Genomic DNA, 22,410 nt, shown 5'->3' with positions numbered 1-22,410 from the left:
TAAATGTAATGAAGGATTGCCTCGTGTGTGTGCAGCATCGCTCTTGGCCCTGAGGACAAATGACATAGGCAGGTCCAGAGCTTCTATTCTACTGGAGGTGGGGCAAACTTTAAACATGTAAATGCATAAACAAGCGAGATGATCACCACTAATGATGAAAATGGAGAGGAAAATCAAGCAGGGTCATCCTGGGGCAGGGGCTACATTAAATGGCACCACCTTCCCCGCTAGGAGATCTCCCCACTTTTGTGTTTTTCCAGTATTTTCTTTGCTCATTTTCAGTCTTTCCCACCTCAGAAAAGAGCTGTAAACTCTGGATTCATTCAAATTAATTTTCTTAAAACAGAATTTTGATCACATCATTTTCTTGTTTAAAAAGTTGTGTTTTTTTCTCATTTCCTACAAAGTAATGTCCACATGACTTACTGGTGCCTAAGGCCTCTGGGGTCTGTTCTCAACCCATCCACGGCTTCCCATCTTGTTAATGCATGGGTGTGCCTGCCCCCTCCCCCGTTCATGAGCGTGCTGTGCCCCACCTCCACCCTGCCTTCATTAACTCCGCCCCCCGAGAAGTCCCCTCTTAATGTCCTCTACCTTCATATGTGCACACAGTCCATCCATTAGACGGAGAAAGGGTCGGGGCACATGGTACCTGCTTAATAAATATTAGTTCCTTCCCTCCTAGCTAGAAGAAAATGCTTGCTCCCCTAAGTCTTACAGCGCTTGGTCCAAAACTCCCATCTGGCACTGCTCTGGCTCTGCCTTGTGCTATCGTTCTTTAGAAACATGTCATGTCTTCCATCTGGGTTATTATTTCCTTAGGAGAACAAAGTGTCCCATTCAACTACATTTTTCCTATAGTCCAGTACAAAACAGCCTTCGAGAACTGTTTGCCAAGTGGGTGAGTTTGGGGAATAAACAAATGGCCCAGCAAGTAAGAAAGGAAGGAGCCCAAATTTTTCATAGTTTCTTCTTGAACTACTAATGTCATATTCACAGTCAGTCTGTGAATTCATCATTCTTTATGGACTTGGGTGATATGCAGTCACCACAGAAGTTCGGAAAGTGAGAGTAATTTCTTTTTTCCAAGAGTGACCATTCTGGTGACAATTCAGAAAAGCATATGCTAGGTATAATGAACCATTTCCAACAATTAAAAAATAAGTAATTTTTAAGTTTTCGTTTACAGAAAATTCTAAGATTTTGAGTCTGGTGACTCTACTACACCATCATGGTGACACTTCCTGGCAGCAGGACACCCACAGACAGGCCCTCACAGGAGTGTCAGGTCTTGGAAATCCTGTTGGATATGTAGCCAGTGGATGGTCGGCACAACTGTGAGGCTGTCGTACACCATCCAGCCCCAGATGAGCCACTGGATGACCACAGCCACAGGAGAAACCCTCGGTGAGACCAGAAGACTGCTCAGTCCTCTGACTGTCCAGAGACCGTGACAAGTCAGTCATAACCTGAGGTATTAAGTGAATCTAGACTGATCCGATATCAAAAACTGGCAAGGAGTGACTGGGTGGTGTAGTCAGTTAAGCATCTGACTTTTGGTTTCGGTACAGGTTGTGATCTCAGGGTTGTGGGATTGAGCCCTGGCCTGGGCTCCATGCTGAATACGGAGTCTGTTTAAGACTCTCTCTCCCTCTCCCTTTACCCCTCCCCTCTGCACTCTCTCTCTCTCTGTCTCTCTAAAATAAATAAATCTTTAAAAAAATAAAAAGCAAATCTTTAAAAAGACTGGCAAATGAAAGTACATACTTATGCCTTAAATTAAAATATTTACAATATGCATGCAAACATTTCCTTATGATTCCCCCATTTAACTATTTTTTTTTTTCAATTAACTATCTAAATGTTGGGTTACTTCAGATTGCAGTTGGCTTCTGTATGTGACATTATATTGCTCAGACTTGTTTCTGTCACGGGAGCCAGTCTACAACATGGAGAAATGGGTATTCCTACTCTTGGTCATCCTGAGGTGGGAAAAGGAAGTTGACCCTAGACAGGTACTGGGGAGGACCTGATTCTTTTTTCTGGAGGCTAAAGACTCTGGAAGCGGGGAGAGAGTTGCAGGAGCTGCTCCCGGGAGAAGGCCTCACCTTCTCCCTGGGGCCCTCACCGCAGGGAGCTGGGGAAGCAAGACCCAGACCAGAGCCCCTCCAGAGCAGCCTCCCAGGGAAGGGAAGATGAACACACATGGATGCCAGTTCTAAGAAGGCTCTTCACTCACTTTAATTTTTCTTTTCAGAATCTCAGGGCCCTTATTCGACCTCTCAGCTTCGGATGGAGCTGTCTGGGTCTGCAGGAACCAGGGCAGGAGCTCTGTGTGCACTGGAAGCGAGCCGGCCCGGGAAGAACCAGAGCTGGAGCAGAGCCATGTGATGCCCCAGGAGCTGCCGAGGGCAGAAACTGGGGGCTGCGGTCTGAATGTGTGCCCCCAAATTCATATGTTGGAATCCCAACCCCCAAAGGTGATGGTGTGAGGAGGCGGGGCCTTTGGGAGGTGAGTGGTCATGGGGATGGAGCCCTCCTGAGAGGATTAGTAGTATCCTTATAAAAGAGATGACATGCAGCTCCCTAGTTCCTTCCCCTTGTGAGGGCACGAGAAGCAGGACCCAGAAGGGGACCCTCACCGGACCGTGCCGGCCCCCTGTTCTCAGACTTCCGGCCTCCAGAACCATGAACACTAGATTTCCGCAGCTCTGGGTCCCAGCCGCCCCGGATGGGCTGAGACTCTGGGCCACGTGCCCGGTGGATGTGAGCCCTTCGGGAGCGGGATGAGCTTCGGAGGCAAACAGAGTGAGCGCCCAGGGACCCTTGCTGGAAAAGGAAGGGAAGAAGAGCACAGAGAGCGGACAAAGGAATGAAGGGGTTCAGGTTACCCAAGTGACTGAGTGACAACAGGGACAGCTTAATGACACTGGAAGTTTTAGGACTTTAAGTTCCCAAGACAGGGGCATGTCGTACGCACCCCACAGGGGTGCTTGGGAAGCACCAGGGTTAGTCAGGAGGCAGAAGGAGTGAGCGTTTACTGTGGTTTCCACAGGAAGGAATGGGCCAGGCAGGGAAGGCAAGTTTAGGACTGGAGAGTTTGGACAGTGTCGGCAGGCTCTGGGCTATGGGGGTGGTCTCCAGGTGTCCAGAACCTGGTGCTGGGGGTTGAGGGGGCAGAGGAAATACTGGCTGGGGTGTGAGAGGTCAAAGGTGTGTGGGATGTGGGATTCTCTAGGCATCAGGAGCCCTGCGAGGGGCGGTCTCTCCACGGCTAGCAAGGCCCCCACGATGTCAAAGCACCATAAAATACAGAAAACAAAAAACATGACTAATACAGCGTGAAAGTCTATCAAATGTGTCCTCAGAGTTTATTCACGTGATTATCTGGGTATGTGTGGGTTTTCCTTTTCACTAACTGATATGACATAATACTTAAAAAAATGTTCATTCTCAAAACCAAAAGCGAAAAATAAAACATTTCCTGCTGCTGGTATGAGATGTCCTCAGGGAATGCCCTCCTGTTCTAAGTCTCTCAAAGTCACCGTGTCAATACCCTACTCAAATCTCTCACGTGACACCCCCGGAAGCGGAATTCCTTCGGGGAACACACCCCGGCCCTCCAGCTCCCAGCCCCACGACTTAGAAGGCCAAACCTTCCCATTTTATCTACACACAGCGTTAAAAAACCTTCACATTATCACTTAGTGTGTGCCAGGCACTCCACTAAGTGTTTGCGTGCGTGATTCTATTTAATCCTTCCAACAATAATCCCATTTTACACACTAGCAAGTTGAACATCACAGCTTAAGTAACTCGGCCCAGGCCAGGCATTTAGGAAGCGGTGGAGGAGGAAGTGAAGAGAGCCTGGGGCTTTCAGGTCCCTCTGGGCCTTTGTGCCTTACGGTTTCCCTCATGGGTGTCCTTCCCCTCCCTCCCCACTGTCACCCACAGTCCCCTCCACCCGGTGAAATGCTGACAGGTTTCCTCCCGACTCTAGCCCCTGACCTCCCTTTCCTTAGAGCATTTACTTTTGAAAACTTGTCATTGTAAATTCTTCGTCTGCCCCTCTGAGAAGTCAGTCTTCTCCCAGCCACAGTCCAGGAATGTCTTTCTCAAACACATGGGAGCCCGCTCTTTGAAACGTGACCTTCCAGAGGCCTGGAAAGGAGAGCGGGAGGAATACCGAGGTGAGCCAGGCAAAACCCTGGCCTCTGGAGGTGCCCAGATGGACGGGGAGCTTAAATCAGAAGGCATGCAAAATAAGAGAAAAACATGCATTTTGTATGTATCACACCAGCAGTTTCCAAATTTTAGGATGAGGTTCCTTTCAGCTTCCCAAACCTCTGTTATCCGAATTTTCCCAGTTCTGCTCACCGTCTGCATTCTAGCCTGTGTCACCGTGATGTGCCACGTCATGATCCACAGACGCAACTCATTGTGATTTGACGCCCCGTGTAACACAGACAAATGATAACTGTATTAGTCAGACATTCATTACAGGCCAGGTGCTTCCCATCTCATTTAATGCAGCAGTCCTGTGAAGAATCTACTGTCATTACACAGATGACATTTTACAAATGACAAAAGTGAGACTCAGAACTAAGTCACATGCACAAGGTTACCCAGTGAAGGGGAGGAAGAGCCGAGACGCCAACATCAATGCTTCGACCATACCACCAGCCGGCCTGCCTCCACGCCCAAGGCCACTTGCAATCACAGCCAAACGTGAAGAACTACTGGTGATTTCTCCCGCACATGACAAATATTCCTCAACCTTAAAACTTATCTGATCTCCATCACAACTTCCTCTCCATTCTTGTCCTATTTAGATCACTGTACCGAGACCTCAAAATAAACAGCTATCTTTAAAAAATTAATTCAAAGGGGCGCCTGGGTGGCTCAGTCGTTAAGCGTCTGCCTTCAGCTCAGGTCATGGTCCCGGGGCCCTGGGATCGAGCCCCGCGTCGGGGGGTTAATTAATTAATTAATTAATTAATTTTTAAAAATACCCTTTTCTAAAAACAGGGAGAAAGTGTTTGCTGAGAACCTTTTCAACTTGATCACGTTGCCTATTCTCTGGTTTGTATACTCCCTCTTCTCCCAAGGCATCAGTGTGCTCTCTGTCACACACGCGCGTGCACAGACACACGCTCCCACACTTGCACACAGAGCTATCCCTCCTCCTTGTCGTCACTGTGTGTCTTTTCCTTCATTAGCACAGATGTCTCCGTATTTTCACTTTCTTGTCTCCTAAGAAGAAATAAGAAGCGCTACACCAAACAACGATAGGCAGACCACTCTAAACACCCCCACATAAACAGCAGTCACAATATGTATTTTAAGAAGCGCAGTCTCACAAAAATATGCCTCGTACAGTTCTCAGGTGCTCATTAAGCCTGGCAGCACCAGGCCGCTGTGTGATACGGTCGCACAAATGCAGTGCCACCCCCGGCGCGCAGGAGCCTGGGGCCCCCAGGAGTCACCGCTGCCCCACTGCACCTGTCCAGACCCAGGCAGATCCGCCTGCGGCATCCACATCACACAGCAGAGACACCTCCTGCACGTCCGGCACAGAGAATAAAATCACAGCGCCATCAGCTTACATTTTAATAGAAGTCGAAGTAAAAGTTTAAAAAGTGTACCCCCCACTCTTCCATCACAGAAACACACACAACTCATCTGACTGGGAAGCATGGGCCCAACACTGGGTAGTCAACAGGTCACAAAAGCCTTAGTTCCCCCTTTACCTTGGCTTTCGGCCTCACACCCACTCAGATTTCCAAAGGTCCCTGCGGAAGGGCAGACGGACAGTTGGAGAGCTGAGGGCGGGACAGCGACTCACGCCCCTGCGGCAGGGGTTGTCTCCGTTTGGTAGACATGGACCCGGGAGGTGAGAAGCAAAGAACGTGGCCCCAAGCACATCCATGGAACTCACAAGGTTAGGATTTGACTCTGGATTTGTTGAACTCCACAGTGTTCCTGATTGCCACTTCATCCTCCTAATTTTACATGTTTATAAACTTTCTCAATGAAATGCAGATTTTTAAGTGACTTATTTCAATATACACAACAGACAAAGGTAAAATGCAAAGGCCGGGGTGGGGGCGGTTGGGTAAAGACAGTTTCCTTTGAGGTCCAAAGCTCCTCAGTTTGGACCCTTAGTTGTAATCTTTCCCTCAGCAGGTCCTCTTCTGCCCCTGCTCCCAGCTGAGCGCCCTCCATGCCTGGCCTCAGTGGAAGCCCCTTCTCTTCCTCACGTCTGACATCTTGCAGGACTGGGCAACCAAAAGCTAATGATGGTGAGTCTCCATTTTGCGTGGTTACTCATAAAATATGTGACCCAAATTATAAAGCCAAAATCCTTCACTTATAAAATGTCTTTGTCTTCTCCAAAACGCCTGCCCATTAGAGACGACGTTGCATTTATTCTTTCCAGGTTCTTTAGGGCCTTCTGATTGACACCGAGCAAAACCATGGTCAGAACCAAAAGGACAAGTCAAAGAATAAAATGGGGACATAGGATAATAAGGCTATAAATGCAAAGCCTCAGACTGTCCTTCACTATCCATGACATCTATTTGCTTTTCAAATATTAAATAGCAGTTAGATCCTTGACGACCTACATAAATATAGGAGTGTTAAACAACTTGCCAAGCTTGGTAAAACAGGCTGCAGTGTGTTCAGAAATAAAAGCCACTAACATGTTACTCACTGAACCAAGTCAGACTATGATGGCAGACTAATAATGAATTTCCATTCATTTATTCATTAAGTAAATTACATTTTTATTGGGTATTGATTGTGTGCCAGGCGCTGTGGTTTATCAGTGCTCTAGGAGGAAACATCCTGTGTGCCTTCACTTGTCAGCATCACCCTTCATCCAAGAGGACCAAACCTCCCAGCTGTACCCAGAAATAGATGTGGTGAACACCTCTCCGTGGGGGGGCCGAACACCCTGCTTGCAGAATCAGCTTGTGCTGTGTTTGCAGTGGGATGCACTGGTGACTAAGAGAAGCATCTTTGGGAGCTTTAGAAAGCTAATAGCAGATATTAGGTTAGGTGTGTTCCAATATTTTCACCTAAATTTCCATCTTTCTACAGCAAGGTGGCACAGTCCTGTTTTCAGGTCTCTTTTTTGAGAGTCCAAAGTTGATGCTAATGCCCTTGAAGGACATTTCCAACAAGAGAGCAGCAGGAGTGAGCCATGGTGCAGGGTTCATAACAAGCCCACATGACTTGCCCATCACCTAAAACGACTTTGCAAATGGGTACATAATCACGATCAGCCCCAGGGTGACTCAAGGGCCATAATGGTCTTAATGAGATTTTGTAGTTCCTCCCAGTCATATCTGGAAGTGACAGCACAGCTCTGATGACGAGAACTAAGGACTCAGCTCTGCATCACTGGTTCCTTGCTCATAGCAGAGACTGCTTCTTGCTTTGCATCGGTTCTGACGTTACATAGAGTAGTTCTCTTCAAAGCAAGGAATAAGTGACTAGTAACTAGTGTAGCCTAATGTGTGGTAATCTAACGTATGAAGAAAAAGATATCAAAGCAAGTGATGGAAATATTTGCAATCACGTTGTTCTCTTCTTGGCCTGACGCATGTATATCTTAAAACTCAAATCACACTTTCTCAATCCAGTTTTTACAGTTATACCTCGTTTTATTGCACTTCACTTCCTTGTGTTTTGCAGATACTGCCCTTTTTTTACAGACTGAAGGTTTGTGGCAGCCCCGCGTCAAGCAAGTCAATCAGCGCCATCTTTCTAACAGCATTTGCTTACCTCGTGTCTCTGTGTCAGTCTGGTAATTCTAGCAATATTCCAAACTTGTGTGTTATTATTATCTTTTGTTATGGTGATCTGTGACCACTGACCTCGGATGTTGCTATTGTAATTCTTTGGGGGCACCATGAACCACACCCACATAAGATGGAGAACTTAATGAATCTTGTGTGTGTTCTGACTTCTCTGTCAACCCATCGTTCCTCCTGCTCAGGCCCCCCTATTCCCTGAGACACAACAATATTGAATTTAGGATAATCAGCAACTCTACAATGGCAGCTGAGTGTTCAAGTGAAAGGAAGAGTCCCACATCTCTCACTTTAAATCAAAGCTAGAAACAAGTAAGCTTAGTGAGGAAGGCATGTCAGAAGCTTAGCAGCCTAAAAGCGAGGCCTCTTGCACCAAAAGTAGCCAAGGTGTGAACACAAAGGAAAAGTTCTTGAAGGAAATTAAAAGTGCTACTCCAGTGAAAGAGAAACAGCCTTCTTGCTGAGAGGGAGAAAGTTCGAAAGAAGATCAAACCAGCCACGACAATCCCTTAAGCCAAAGCCTAATCCAGGGAGAGGCCCTGACTCTCTTCAATTCTGTGAAGGCTGAGAGGTGAGGAAGCCACAGGAGAAAAGTTGGAAGCTAGCAGAGGTTGGTTCCTGAGGCTTAAAAAACTCTCCATAACACAAAAAAGTACAAGGTGAAGCAGCAAGTGCTGTTGTTGAAGCTGCCCCAAATTCTCCTGAAGATCCAGCTGAGATCGTTACAAAAGGCGGCTACAGTAAACAACAGTTTTGCTGTGCCAATGAAACAGCCTTACGTTGGAAGAAGATGCCACCTAGGACTTTCCTAGCTGAAGAGGAGAAGTCGACGCCTGGCTTCAAACTTCAAAGGACAGGCTGACTTGTTAGGGGTTAATGCAGCTGTGACTTTAACCTGAAGCCAAAGCTCATTTACCATTCCAAAAATTCTAGGGCCCCTAGGATATATGCTAGATCTACTCTGCCTGGGCTCTGTAAATGGGACAACAAAGCCTGGATGATGGCACATTTGTTTACAATATGGTTTACTGAATATTTTAAGCCCACTGTTGAGAACTACTGCTCAGAAAAAAAGATTCCTTTCAAAATTTTACTGCTCATTGACAATGCACCTGGTTACCTATTCGACAAGATTGATGTTTCCATGCCTGCTCACAAAGCATCCATTCGGAAACCCATTGATCAAGGAGTAATTTCGACTTTCAAGTCATTATTTAAGAAATACATTTCAGAAGGCTACAGCTGCCATGATGAGTCCTCTGATGGATCTGGGCAAAGTAAACAGAAAAATTTCTGGAAAGGATTCACCACTCTAGATGCCGTTAAGAATATTTGTGATTGGGACACCTGGGTGGCTCAGTCAGTTAAGCATCTGACCCTTGACTTTGGCTCAGGGTCATGAGATCAAGCCCCACGCTGAGTGTGCAGCCTGCTTAAGATTCTCTCTCTCCCTCTCCCTCTGCCCCTCCCCCGCCCAACTCTCGTGCTTTCTCTCTCTCCCTCTAAAAAATAAAAAAAATTGTGATTCATGGGAAGAGCTCAAAACATCAACATCAATAGGAGTTTGGAAGAAGTTGATTCCAACCCTCATGGATGACTTTGAGGGGTTCAAGACTTGAGTGGAGGAAGTAACTGCAGAAGTGGAAGCAGCAAGAGAACTAGAATTAGAAACAGAGCCTGAAGACAGGACTGAATTGCTGTAAGTTCATGATAAAACTTGAATGGGTGAGAATCTGCTTCATTTGGATGAGCAAAGAAAGTGATTTCTTGAGATGGAATCTACTCCTGGTGAAGATGCTGTGAAGATTGTTGAAATGACAACAAAGGCTTTAGAATATCTTTTAAACTTAGTTGATCCAGCAGCAGCAGGGTTTGAGAGGATTGACTCCAATTCTGAAAGAAGTACTATGGGTAAAATGCTATCAAACAGCATTACATGCTACAGAGAAGTTGTTCTTGAAAGGAAAGAGCTGATCAAAGGAGCAAACTTAATTGTTATTTTAAGAAATTACCACTGTCACCCAACCTTCATTAACTCCCCCCCTGATCAGTCAGCAGTCATCAACATTGAGGCAAGACACTCCACCAGCAAAAACATTACAACCTGCTAAAAACTCAGACAATGGTTAGCAATTTTTAGCAATAAAGTATTTTTTTTAAATTAAGACAGGTACATTGGTTTTTCGGACATAATGCTATTGCACACTTACTACAGTGTAAGCATAAATTTATATGTACTGGAATGCCAAAGAATTCATTTAACTCATTTTATAATGATGCTTAACTTATTACGGTGTTCTGGAACTGAACTGCAACATCTCCGAGGTGTGCCTGTATATTCGAGGGTTCATATAGGCTCACAATCCTTTGTTCAGAACTTCAGGTATGAGGGATTGGCATGAAAGGGCTGGTTTAGGAAGAGATTGTATGTAAGTCAGAGGTAGCAACCTCCACCCACTTTTTGTTCTTTCATGGTGTTTTTGAGAATTGCTAACTGACGCAGTAAATGAGATTATAGGTGTATCTATATTTACACATTACAAAGATTTTCAAAAATTTAAATAAAACCAAATTTTATATACATTAAAGTATAAGCAGGAAATCACTTTTTAATACAAGTCTATGAATATGCAATGTCCTTACTAAGGAACACTAAAGATCTTAAAATGTAACGTACATAGATGATAGATGATAGATAGATAGATATGGATGGATAGTGGATGGTGGGTGGATGGGTGGTTGGGTAGGTGTATGATGTAAGTATAGATAGAGATACAATACATACTGATGATGGCTTTAACTTCCTGCAAAATATTTCAAACCTATCCTTACATATCACTTAGTCACTTAATATTTTGCCAATATTGGTTTCTTATCAGTTTTTTTTAGTATTCTTTACCTTCTTTCCCTCCCTCTCTAACCACTCACCTGAGTTGAAGTTTATCATTCCCATGAATATCTGTTTTTATTATGTCATGTTAATCACCATACATTACATCATTAGTTTTTGATGTACTGTTCCATGATTCATTGTTTGCGTCTAACACCCAGTGTTCCATTCAGTACATGCCCTCTTTAATAGCCATCACCAGGCTCATTTTTAATACCTTAAATATACTTTCCGTAAATGCATATTTCCATAAAATATGTGGGAGTTGTTTTGGAAGGTGTTAAGCCTTATACAAATTGTATCATACAAAATGCTGTTTTTGAGATTTATCCACATTCATGCATGTACCTCTGGTTCATTCATTCAAACTGTATAGTATTAAAGTTTTATAAATAGGGCACCTGGGTGGCTCGGTCGTTGGGCGTCTGCCTTCGGCTCGGGTCATGATCCCGGGGTCCTGGGATCGAGTCCCGCGTCGGGCTCTCTGCTCGGCGGGGAGCCTGCTTCTCCCACTGCCTCTGCTTCTCCCCCTGCTTGTGCTCTCTCTCTCTGACAAATAAATAAATGAAATCTTTAAAAATAAATAAATAAATAAATAAATAAAATAAAGTTTTATAAATATTCCACAACTTTAAAATTCATTGTCTTGTTGATGAACATAGAGGATTTTTCCAATTTCTTGCTATCACAAACAACGTTAAAACATTACATCTCTCTCCTTGTACACATGTGCACAAATCTCCCACTGATACACACTTAAAAATAAAATTGCTAGGTTGTCAAGTATGCCAATTTTCACCTTATTGGAGAATACAAATTTGTTTTCCAAAGTGACTGTACCAATGTTTACCCCCACCAGCAGGACAAATGAGTTTCTAGGCTCCACATTCTGACCAAAACTTGTAATTGTCAGATCTTTACATTTTTTTCCAGTTGAGGAGTGGGAAATCGTATCTCAGGTTGTAATGTGAACTTCTCTGATGGCTAGTGACGTGGATTGTTGTTCAGATGTTTAGTGCCCATCCATCCTTCCTGCCCTGAGACTTGTCTGTTCATATCCTGTGTCATTTTCCTAGAGAGTTTCTAGTCTTTAGCTTATTGCTTTCAAGGAATTTTAATATATTCTGGATATTAATCATCCACCATTTATATGTTTTACAAACATCTCTCAGTCCATGCTTTGTCTTTTCACTTGTTTATGAATGGAAGTTTCCTTTACATATAGTCAATTTGATGTACATTTTCTTCTGTCGTTTATGTTGTTTTTGTCTTTTTATTTAAAATCTCACCCTATGGGGTGCCTGGGTGGCTCAGTCATTAAGCGTCTGCCTTCGGCTCAGGTCATGATCCTAGGGTCCTGGGATCGAGCCCCACATCAGGCTTCCTGCTCGGCGGGAGACCTGCTTCTCCCTTTCCCACTCCCCCTGCTATGTTCCCTCTCTCACTGTGTCTCTGTCAGATAAATAAATAAAATCTTTAAAAATAAAATAAAATAAAATCCCACCCTATGCTGAGGTTAGATATTCTCTGTTTTCATTTCAAATTTGAAATTTTGTTTATGTCTTTAGTCTACCTAGAATATATTTTTGTGTATGGTGTGAAGTAGGGAGTCTAATTTTATTTTAATTTTTTAAAAATGTTTTTACTTAAATTTGATTTAGTTAACATAAATACTGTATTAATAGTTTCAGAGGTAGAATTTAGTGATTCATCAGTTACATATAACACCCAGTGCTCATTACATCCAGTGCCCTCCTTAAAGCTCATCACCCAATTACCCCACCCCCCCCAGCCCTCCAGCAAACCTCAGTTTGTTTCCTATAGTGGAGTCTCTTATGGTTTGCCTCCCTCTTGTTTTTATCTTATTTTATTTTTCCTTCCCTTCCCTTATGTTCATCTGTTTTGTTTCTTAAATTCCACATGTGAGTGAAATCATATGGTATTTGTCTTTCTCTGACTTATTTGGCTTAGCATAATACCCTCTAGTTCCATCCACATTGTTGCACATGGCAAGATTTCATTCTTTTTGATGGCTGAATAATATTCCCTTGATTGTATGGAATTCATCCATTCATCAGTTGATGGGCATCTGGGCTTTTTTCATATTTTGGCTATTGTGGACATTGTTGCTATAAACACCGGGGTGCATGTGCCCCTTCACATCACTATTTTTGTGTCCTTTGGATAAATACTTAGTAGTGCAATTGCTGGGTCGTGGGGTAGTTCTATTTTTAACTTTTTGAGGAACCTCCATATTGTTTTCCAGATTGGCTGTACCAGTTTGCATTCCCACCAACAGTGTAGAAGGGTTCCCCTTTCTCTGCATCCTCACCAACATCTATTTTTTCCTGAGTTGTTCATTTCAGCCATTCTGACTGGTGTCACATGGTATCTCATTGTAGTTTTGATTTGTATTTCACTGATGCCAAGTGCTGTTGAGCATTTTTTCATGAGTCTGTTAGCCATCTATACGTCTTCTTTGGAGAAATGTCTGTTCATGTCTTCTACCCATATCTTGACTGGATTTTTTGGTTGTTGGGTGTTGAGTTTGATAAGTTCTTTATAGATTTTGGATATTAGTCCTTTATCTGATAAGACATTTGCAAATATCTTCTCCCATCCCATAGGTTGTCTTTTGGTTTTGTAGATTATTTCCTTTGCTGTACAAAAGCTTCTTATCCTGATGAAGTCCCAATAGTTTTTTAATTTTGTTTCCCTTGTCTCTGGAGACATGTCTAGTGAAAAGCTGCTGCAGCCAAGGTAGAAGGGGTTGCTGCCTGTGTTCTCCTTTAGGATTTTGATGGATTCCTGTCTCACATTTAGGTTTTTCATCCATTTTGAATTTATTTTTGTGTATGGTATAAGAAAATTGTCCAGTTTTGAGCTCCACATTGGGCTCTCTCCTTCTCCCTCTGCCTACTGCTCCCCCTGCTTGTGCTCTCTCTCTGTCAAATGATTAAATAAAATCTTTAAAAGAAAAGAAATGAAAATGGCCCAGTTTCATTTTTCTGCATGTAGATGCCCAGTTTTCCCTAACACCATTTGTTGAAGAGACTGTCTTTTTTCCATTGGACATTCTTTCCTGCTTTGTCAAAGATTAGGTGGCCATAGAGTTGAGGGTCCATTTATCTTCCATTGATCTATGTCTGTTTTTGTGCCAGTACTATACTCTCAGGGTGATTACAGCTTTGTAATACAGCTCGAAGTCCAGAATTGTGATGCTTCCAGCTTTGGTTTTCTTTTTCAACATTACTTTGACCATTTGGGGTCTTTTCTGGTTCCATATAAATTTTAGAATTGTTTGTTCCAGCTCTGTGAAGAATGCCAGTGTTATTTTGATAGGGATTGCATTGAATGTGTAGACTGCTTTGGGTAGTATAGACATTTTAACAATATTTGTTCTTCCAGCCCATGAACATGGATTGTTTTTCCATTTCTTTATGTCTTCCTTAATTTCTTTCATAAGTGTTCTATAGTTTTCAGAGTACGGATCTTTTACCTCTTTGGTTAGGTTTATATCTAGGTATCCTATGGTTTTTGCTGCAGTTGTGAGCAGGATCAATTCCTTGATTTCTCTTTCCGCTGCTTAAATGTTAGTGTATAGAAGTGCAACAGACTTCTGTGCATTGCTTTTATATCCTGCAACTTTGCTGAATTCCTGTACCAGTTCTAGCAATTTTTTGGTGGAGTCTTTCAGGTTTTCTACATAGTACATTATGTCATCTGTGAAGAATGAAAGTTTGACTTCTTCTTTGCCAATTTGGATGCATTTTATTTCTTTTTGTTGTCTCATTGCTGAGGCTAGGACTTCCAGGACTATGTTGAACAACAGCAGTGAGAGTAGACATCCCTGTCATGTTCCTGACCTTAGGGGAAAACCTCTCAGTTTCTCCCCCATTGAAGATGATATTCGCTGTGGGTCTTTCATATATGGCTTTTATGATGTTGAGGTATGTTCCCTCTATCCCTCCATTGTGGAGGGTTTTTATCAAGAAGGGATGTTGTATTTTGTCAAATACTCTTTCTGCATCTATTGAGAGGATCATATGATTCTTTTCCTTTCTTTTATTAATGTGGTGTATCGTGTTGATTGATTTGTGGATGTTGAGCCACCTCTGCAGCCCAGGAATAAATCCCACTTGGTCATGGTGAATAATCCTTTTAATGTACTGTTGGATCATATTAGCTAGTATCTTAGAATTTTTGCATTCATGTTTATCAGGGATATTGGTCTGTAATCCTCCCTTTGAGTGGGATTTTTGTTTGGTTTTGGGATCAAGGTAATGCCAGCCTCATAGAATTAGTTTGGAAGTTTTCCTTCCATTTCTATTTTTTGGAACAGTTTCAGAAGAACAGGTATTACTTCTTCTTTAAATGTTTGGTAGAATTCCCCTGGGAAGCCATCTGAACCCTGGATTCTTGTTCCTTGGGAGATTTTTGATTACTGATTCAATTTCTTTGCTAGTTATGGGTCTGTTCAGGTTTTCTATTTCTTCCTATTTCAGTTTTGGTAGTTTACAAGTTTCTAGGAATTTATCCATTTCTTCCATATTGCCTAATTTGTTGACATATAATTATATTATTATAATTGTATTTCTTCAGTGTTGGTTGTGATCTCTCCTCTTTCATTCATGATTTTATTTATTGGATCCTTTCTCCCAAATAGGGAGTCTAATTTTAATCTTTTGCATATGGTTCTCCAATGGTCCTAGCACCATTTTATGAAGAGTCCATCATTTCCCATTTGAACTACAATTCTACCGTGCCATAAATTGTTTCCATTATGCATGATTTTGTTTCTGGGTTCCCAACTTTGTGTGTTTGTAAATCAATATTCTACCCTTGAGCTAATTTCACACTGTTTTAATTACTATGGTTACAAAATAAGTCTTAAAAGTATGTCTGCTAGCTTCTTCCTCAAAATTGTCTTCTCCATTCTTAGTCCTACCATTTTCCATATGGCTTTTTAATTGTCTTTTTAAGTGTAAAACATTTTTGTAATGAGGTTGCAATTAGATCGCATTCATAGATTAACTTATTGGGAACTGACATTGTTAGAGTAAGTCTTCCCCTCCACAAAAATGGTCTCTACTTATTTACATTTTCTTTAATGTCTTTTCAGAAAGTTTTATATTTTCTCCATAAAGGTCTTAAATATCCTTTGTTGAGTTTATTCCCAAGGGCCATAGAGTTGTTTATTTAGGTTTTGGGTGGATTTTTTGGCAATTACAAATAATATCTTATTTAATTAAACTTTCTAATAATTGATTTTTAAAAGAAATTGATTTCTACACATGGATAATTTATGCAGAAGCTTGGATGAAGTCTCTAATTTTAATATTCTTTCAACGGGTTAGTTTGGGGTTTTGATGTAGAAAATCATATCATCTGCAAATAACAGTTTGAGTATTCCTTTCTAATCATTTTTTCCCTTTTCCAGCCTTCCTGCACTACCTCAGACTGCTATCCAAAACAGTTACACAAAGATCACTAATGGGCAAAATTAAGGCATTTAGGAGTGCATACTTCAATTATTAAAGTATGGAGAAAAATAAGGATGTGATAACCTAAAAGTCAGGATAGTGGTTGTCTTTAGAGAAAAGAGAGAGAGTTTTTATTGGAAAGGCACCTGGGGACCTGTGGGGTGAGGGCAGTATTGGGGTGAGGGCAGAACTGCGCCACAACTCTCTTGTATGCAGGGTTTTGAATCGTAGTTCATCAATCTGTACACTTTTTCTTCATACAGCTTTTCTATAAGTGTTATAATTTACAATTTTAAAAAGATTTTAAATTGTTTAAAAAGGAATTGGAGAACATTCTGTTTTCACATGCTCCAGAACAGTTGGCAAAATGTTGGTATTATCTGGTCCTTACTGAACATCAAGTGAAAAATCAGTTTTAAATTCTTTAAACTTAGTGAGGGTTTTTTTTAATATATGGGGTTTTGATTACTGAATCTCTTCTAACAATTTTATTTCATTCACATGTTCTATTTCTTATTAAATCAATTTTTGTTGTACTTTTCCTAAAAAGCATTAGTTTTCTCTGCTTTCCTTTGAATAAATTAGTTCATTATCTCCTCATATTTTCAATTTGTCATATCAGTACTTTTGTCCTTTGTTTCATTGTTAATATCATTTATATCTACACCGTTGGAAGGTGATTTTTATTTTCCACGTTGTACTTCGTTTTGTACTTTTTAAGCTTCTTACAAGAAGCATGCATTGCTTTTATATTCCATGACAATCTAACATGTCTATTTCAATTTGGGGAGGAAAAAATAAGGCCTGTAGGCATTCTTTCATAAGGTGAAGTGGCACTGGATAGGGGCAGCAGCCTCACCCTTGTGTCCTAATTAACTGTCCAGCATGTCACAAGTCGGGCTTGCTAACATGTACGTCAGTACAGGAAAATGGATGTCACACAGCCCTTTTTAAAATAAAAACAATGCTTGTATAGGGATGATTATCAGAGCAAATAGATTCATCTTCACATGTGCACCTTGCCCTAGGGAAGCCCCAACCCTGTGTTGTCTCCAGTTTGGGAACGGAAGTGCATTTACACCAAATCCTTGCTCTCGTGGTCTCCCGACAACAGGTGTTTGTTTCCATGACCACTGGCTATTGGAATGAAATTTTTGTCAACATCCACAGAAAGGTCAGTTCCCTTAACAGGAAGAAAGTAGACCAAGTTATTTTCAGCAAACCCCAAAATTCTGAGATTAGAGGAATGCAATGTATTAGGGAAATTATCTCATTAGCTTTTCAAGCAGGAGTCATTTATCAATTACTTGACTTCATATTTGTCATGCCCCTTAGCTGCTTCTTAGCTTTTGTTCTAAATAGTAGTACCACATGATCTCAATTTATCTTTATCTTGTATCTTAAGCTATAGAGCGTAATAAGTGAAAAGGTCATCCGCATAGGTTAGTTTTTAACTACCCATTTCTTTTTTACTTCTCAGAGACAGACAGGCTCTCCCAACTCCTAATCTCATCCTCCCTATGCCACATGGTCTGCAGAGCTGGTAGGCTAAGAGGTAATTCTGCAAATGACATTAGCAGTGATTTATCATTTGTAAGGTTCACAGATGGCTAAAAGAGGGCTTATCCCATTGTTTCCTAGGTGAAACACCTCCTAGAGGCTGACTCTGGCTGAGGAATTTCACGAAAGCTATATTCCCAAAACCGAAGCTATTAACTTCTCTGGACACACAGCTACAAAATGTGCTGTGAGCAGAGACTTGGGCACAATTTCCAGCATTCATTTGCCTCTAAAAATAACTTGCCTGATCACATAAGCAAAGCACCATTTCTCTAATGGATATTAGCGGCTCAATTATTTGAGTCAAGTCAGGAGGACACGCATAATTGCACTCACTTCAATGAACTAACTCACTGAGGTTGGACATTTGTTGACGGCCTACCATGTGAAGGGTGACATCAGTTGGTTACTGTAATCTCTTTGGCAAACTTTAATGAAGAATGAAGCTTCATTAGTCCAACATGTCCTCTCTGAGGGCTTTATTTAGCATGCTATCTTGTTCAGCAAGATTCCCTTCTAAATGACATCCTAGAGGTCACCGTGAAAGTGAACCACAAAGTGAGAACCGAGACGCATCCACTCCTTCAATGCCCAGATGGTTACAGTAAACACTAACCTCGGCGCAATCTCAATGCTCTAACTTTCTAAAATTGAACGTTTTCAGCTGCATCCTGCCTTCCTCATCCACACATTAATGTCTTCCTTTAGATGCGCTCACAGTTTAGCTGCTGAGGAGGAGGGAGAGAATTGCGCCACAGCATTCAATACCATCTGCAGCTGGTTGCTATATATACTGGATTTCCGATCCCAGGATGGGCACAACCGACTTCCTCTCATATGGAACAAATTCTCTAAGATTCCAATACAGCAAGTGGAAAACAGTGTTATGAACCCATTTTTAATTCACAGGGAGTTTCAATTTCCTCACTGACAGGTGTCCGGGAACTTTAATTTGAGCTCTGAAATTTTAGGCGTATCTTCAAGTTAAACAGACACTGAAGGTTGAAAACAGGGCAATTACTGTTGAATCATAGACAAATTTTATTACAGACTGTGGTAGAGTAAATGTTGTGAAGACAGGTAATACTTTGTACCTGCTGTGTGCTCAGTAACTATCCGTCGTACTGGGTTTCATAACTAAGAAGGAGCCTGGAGAAAAGCAGTTCTCTCCACTCTATCACAGCCCTGGCCTGTGTGTTTCTCAGAATCGGACCCTGTCCTCTACTGGGGTGTCTAAGGGCATGCACGAGCTGCACAAGGCATTTCTCCTCTCATCACCATGTGATTTGTCATCGTCCACACCACACCAGTGGGACAGTAAGAACACAGCTATCTACCTGAGGCTGAATTCCTGGTGGCCCTGATTTATGATTCAGAACTCTGAGGGAATATTTTCCCAGAAAATGAATGCTGTTAATGTTTCTGGCGGAAAGAGAGGGGAGAGGGAGTGTGCAGTACGAGCTGCATTATGTGTTGGTCATTGCGAGCCACTAAATCCACATCTAACTCTCTACCTCCCATCAAATTTACCCAGGGATGACATCCACCATGTTTCATTGTGCCTGTCTACACCGGATGCTTTGACTTCCATCACTCAGTTATTTCTCTGGAGAATTCCAGTCTGGGTTATACACAGCATGCAGATTCTCAATTGCCCAAAGAACAGTGTATATTCATTGTGGGATGGCTGAGCAAGGAGCATTAACCTCTTGGTAACAAGCGCCTGGCATGGTTTACTTCCCGCCTCCCCGACCCAATGAGATAGCACATTCCCCAGCAGGGGTGGCCCACCAGGGCCATCAGACCGTGCACAGGTCAGGAGACTCCTTGGCTCAGCCACAGCACAGACTCTCCCTCCTTTGAGATTAGAGATCCCAAGAGATCCCCTGGCTAGGCTGTGCATGTTTTGAAGACAAGGAGGGGCAGGAATATCCCCTGCATATACAAAACGATGTCTCCCACACACTAGGAGCTTAGTGAGTGAGCATTTTGTGAATGAATGAATGAATGAATGAATGAATACCTCTGAGGTTCCTTCTGCTAGCAGCAGTTTCTCAGGGGAAATGCACAAATATCACCTGATGGATTCAGGGCAGATACGAGAAGGAAAAGCCTTCCTACCCTGACTGAATATTATTACATGGGAGTCTGACATCTGGTCATGACTTTCGAGAGGGAACTTGTATGTCTATTCAATGTGCACTTACTGAGTCTGATGAGGAAGAATAATGAACAAAAAGATGCACCAGCCCTGTCCCAGGGGGCAAATCATCTATTCCAAGCCTCTACTTCTCTTCTCTTAGGCCTTCTTAGGACGGCCTGCCCCATTGCTCCCTCACCCCCAATCTTCTTGACCATTACCCTCTCCACCCCCCTCACTCTATCCTTGAATGAAGAAAGAGTTCTGTCTTGTCCTCTGCTTTGGTTCCTGACCCTCTAGTGACATGGTCAGCTACGTGTGCTGTCTGGAGACTGGCCAGGGGTTCTCCAGGTGGGGTCCTCGGTCTCATCTGGGAGCCCATTAGAAATGCAGATTCAGGGCCCCACTCTAGGTGTTGTGAATCAGAAACTCTGGAGGTGAGGCCCAAAATTTGGAGTTTTATTCAGATGTGAGCTACAATGTGTGAACCCCCACTTTAATCAAATCCCCCAATACCCTCCTGAGGCCCTCCTGAGTGGGAACGTGATTCTGAACAAGGGCAGCTCCAGAGCCCAGGACAGGCCACTGGGAGGCTGTATGTCTTCGTGGGGGCTGCAGTGGGGGTGACAAGCATGGGTGACATGTGGTGGGCATTGAGCAGTAAGAGGAAGGAGGGATGACAGAGAAAGGAGAAGACCCACTCATGGGTGGCGGGGACAGTGTGTCAGTCAGGGTCCCCCAGAGAAACAGAACCAACAGGAGATAGGCCTATTTGTGATTAATGTTAAGAAATGGCTCACTCCTCTGTGAGAGCTGGCCTGCCAACGGGAAAGTCAGGCAGGGTCTACGGATGTGCAGTCTTGAGGCCAAATTCCTTCTCCTCTGGGAACTCTCAGTTTTTACTCTTAAGTGATAGATGAGCCCCACAGAGATAATGGAGGGCAACCTCCTTTACTCGGAGTCAAATGACTGTAGGCATTAGCCACCTCTACAAAATCCCTTCACGGCAGTGCCGAAGTTAGTGCTCCAGCCTGGCGGGTGAGACGACCTACCACGGACCCTAGAGACACACCTCACTTGTATGGGGATTTTCCAAGGACCACTACCAGATGAGATGGAGCCATCTAAGACTGCAATTCCCTGGGGACCAAAGTCCCAGCAGAGGCAGAAATCCTGCCGTTTTAGAGTAAGATCTCAGCGCAGAGATCACACAGCTAGAGGGTAACGTCGGATACGATCGATTTTGCTGCCCACACTTGTAACTGAGGTCAACAAAGAGTTACTGAGCAGCTACTAAAGACACAAAATTAGGCATCTTTTCCACTAGCAGCCAGATCTCACCTCACATCCTTTCCTGGCCCGAAGCCAGGCCTGGGTGAGCTGTGCGATCTGCTTTATCAGGTAGTGAATGTATCTTGTCATCTTGGTAACCAGAGAACCCAGATCCGGCCCCGCACTGAATGGGTGCACGTGTTTGGATCACTGGTCATTGTTGAGGGGAAAAAAGGTTTCCTACCTGTGGTTTAGAATGAGTGCCATAAAGTATGAGCAAGAACTTGCCACTTAAATGTGACGTATTCGCTGGAGCTCAAGGAACACTGACACCTCCAAACACCCCAGGACTCACACTGAAGTTTGAAACACGGAGTTTACATTCATCTGCTACACGATCCTCTCACTGCTTTTACAGAATCCAACACATTTTAAAGGACTGAAGGCAATCCTCAGTATTCCGTCCAAGTTTCAAGCCCATACAGAATATCAAGGGAACAATTTCCTCACCTGAGATTACATTACGCTCTCTGCCTCTGGAATGAAACTTTTACCCTTTTCCTATTACCATGTGGAAGGTTTTCCATTTCGCTCCCCTGCCCCCCTCCCAATGAAACAAAGTTTTTGCCATCTGGGGACTTTTTCCTACGGAGAGCTTTGAGGATCTCTGTAAAAAACTAGTTATAAATGTACCATAATTATCTCCTTGTGAAAGAGAGAAGAGCCTACAATTTATGGTCGGGCATCACGCGGGCCTATTTTAGCTGCACACAGAGCGCGTAGTAAATAGAAACATCAGCTTAGCCATTTCAGAGGGCCGCTTCGGAAACAGATTTCTCTTGCATGACCACTCATTCCACTTGAGCAGAAAGAATAATAGGGCAAATTAGCGATTTAGTTGTGGAACAGTGGCCAACAGAATCTTATTACAGAAAGAAAGTATTGTGTTCTGGGAAAATGGGTGGCCAGGGTTTATAAATCTGTAAGAGATACCACTTAGTATCTCATTCCATGAGATACAACTACAATTTCTTGTGCCCTAATCAAAGGCAAGAAATCAGTATGTATTGGAAAAGCACGAGAACCAGGGGCAACAGAGGACTATTGGGGTATCGGCCGGATGTGAATAAAAGATCAAATAATTTCTATTGCAGGCTCCAGAGTCTAGTTACATCAGAATTTAACAGACTTCATGCAGCCACAAACTAAATTTCAGATTTTTAAATATTTTATTACATTACGGTG

This window comes from Eumetopias jubatus, unplaced genomic scaffold, assembly GCF_037043125.1.
Source record: "Eumetopias jubatus isolate StellerSeaLion01/CBP00866 unplaced genomic scaffold, mEumJub1_p1.0 scaffold_16, whole genome shotgun sequence".
In the NCBI taxonomy this organism is placed as follows: domain Eukaryota; kingdom Metazoa; phylum Chordata; class Mammalia; order Carnivora; family Otariidae; genus Eumetopias; species Eumetopias jubatus.
This window is presented reverse-complemented; position numbering follows the sequence as displayed.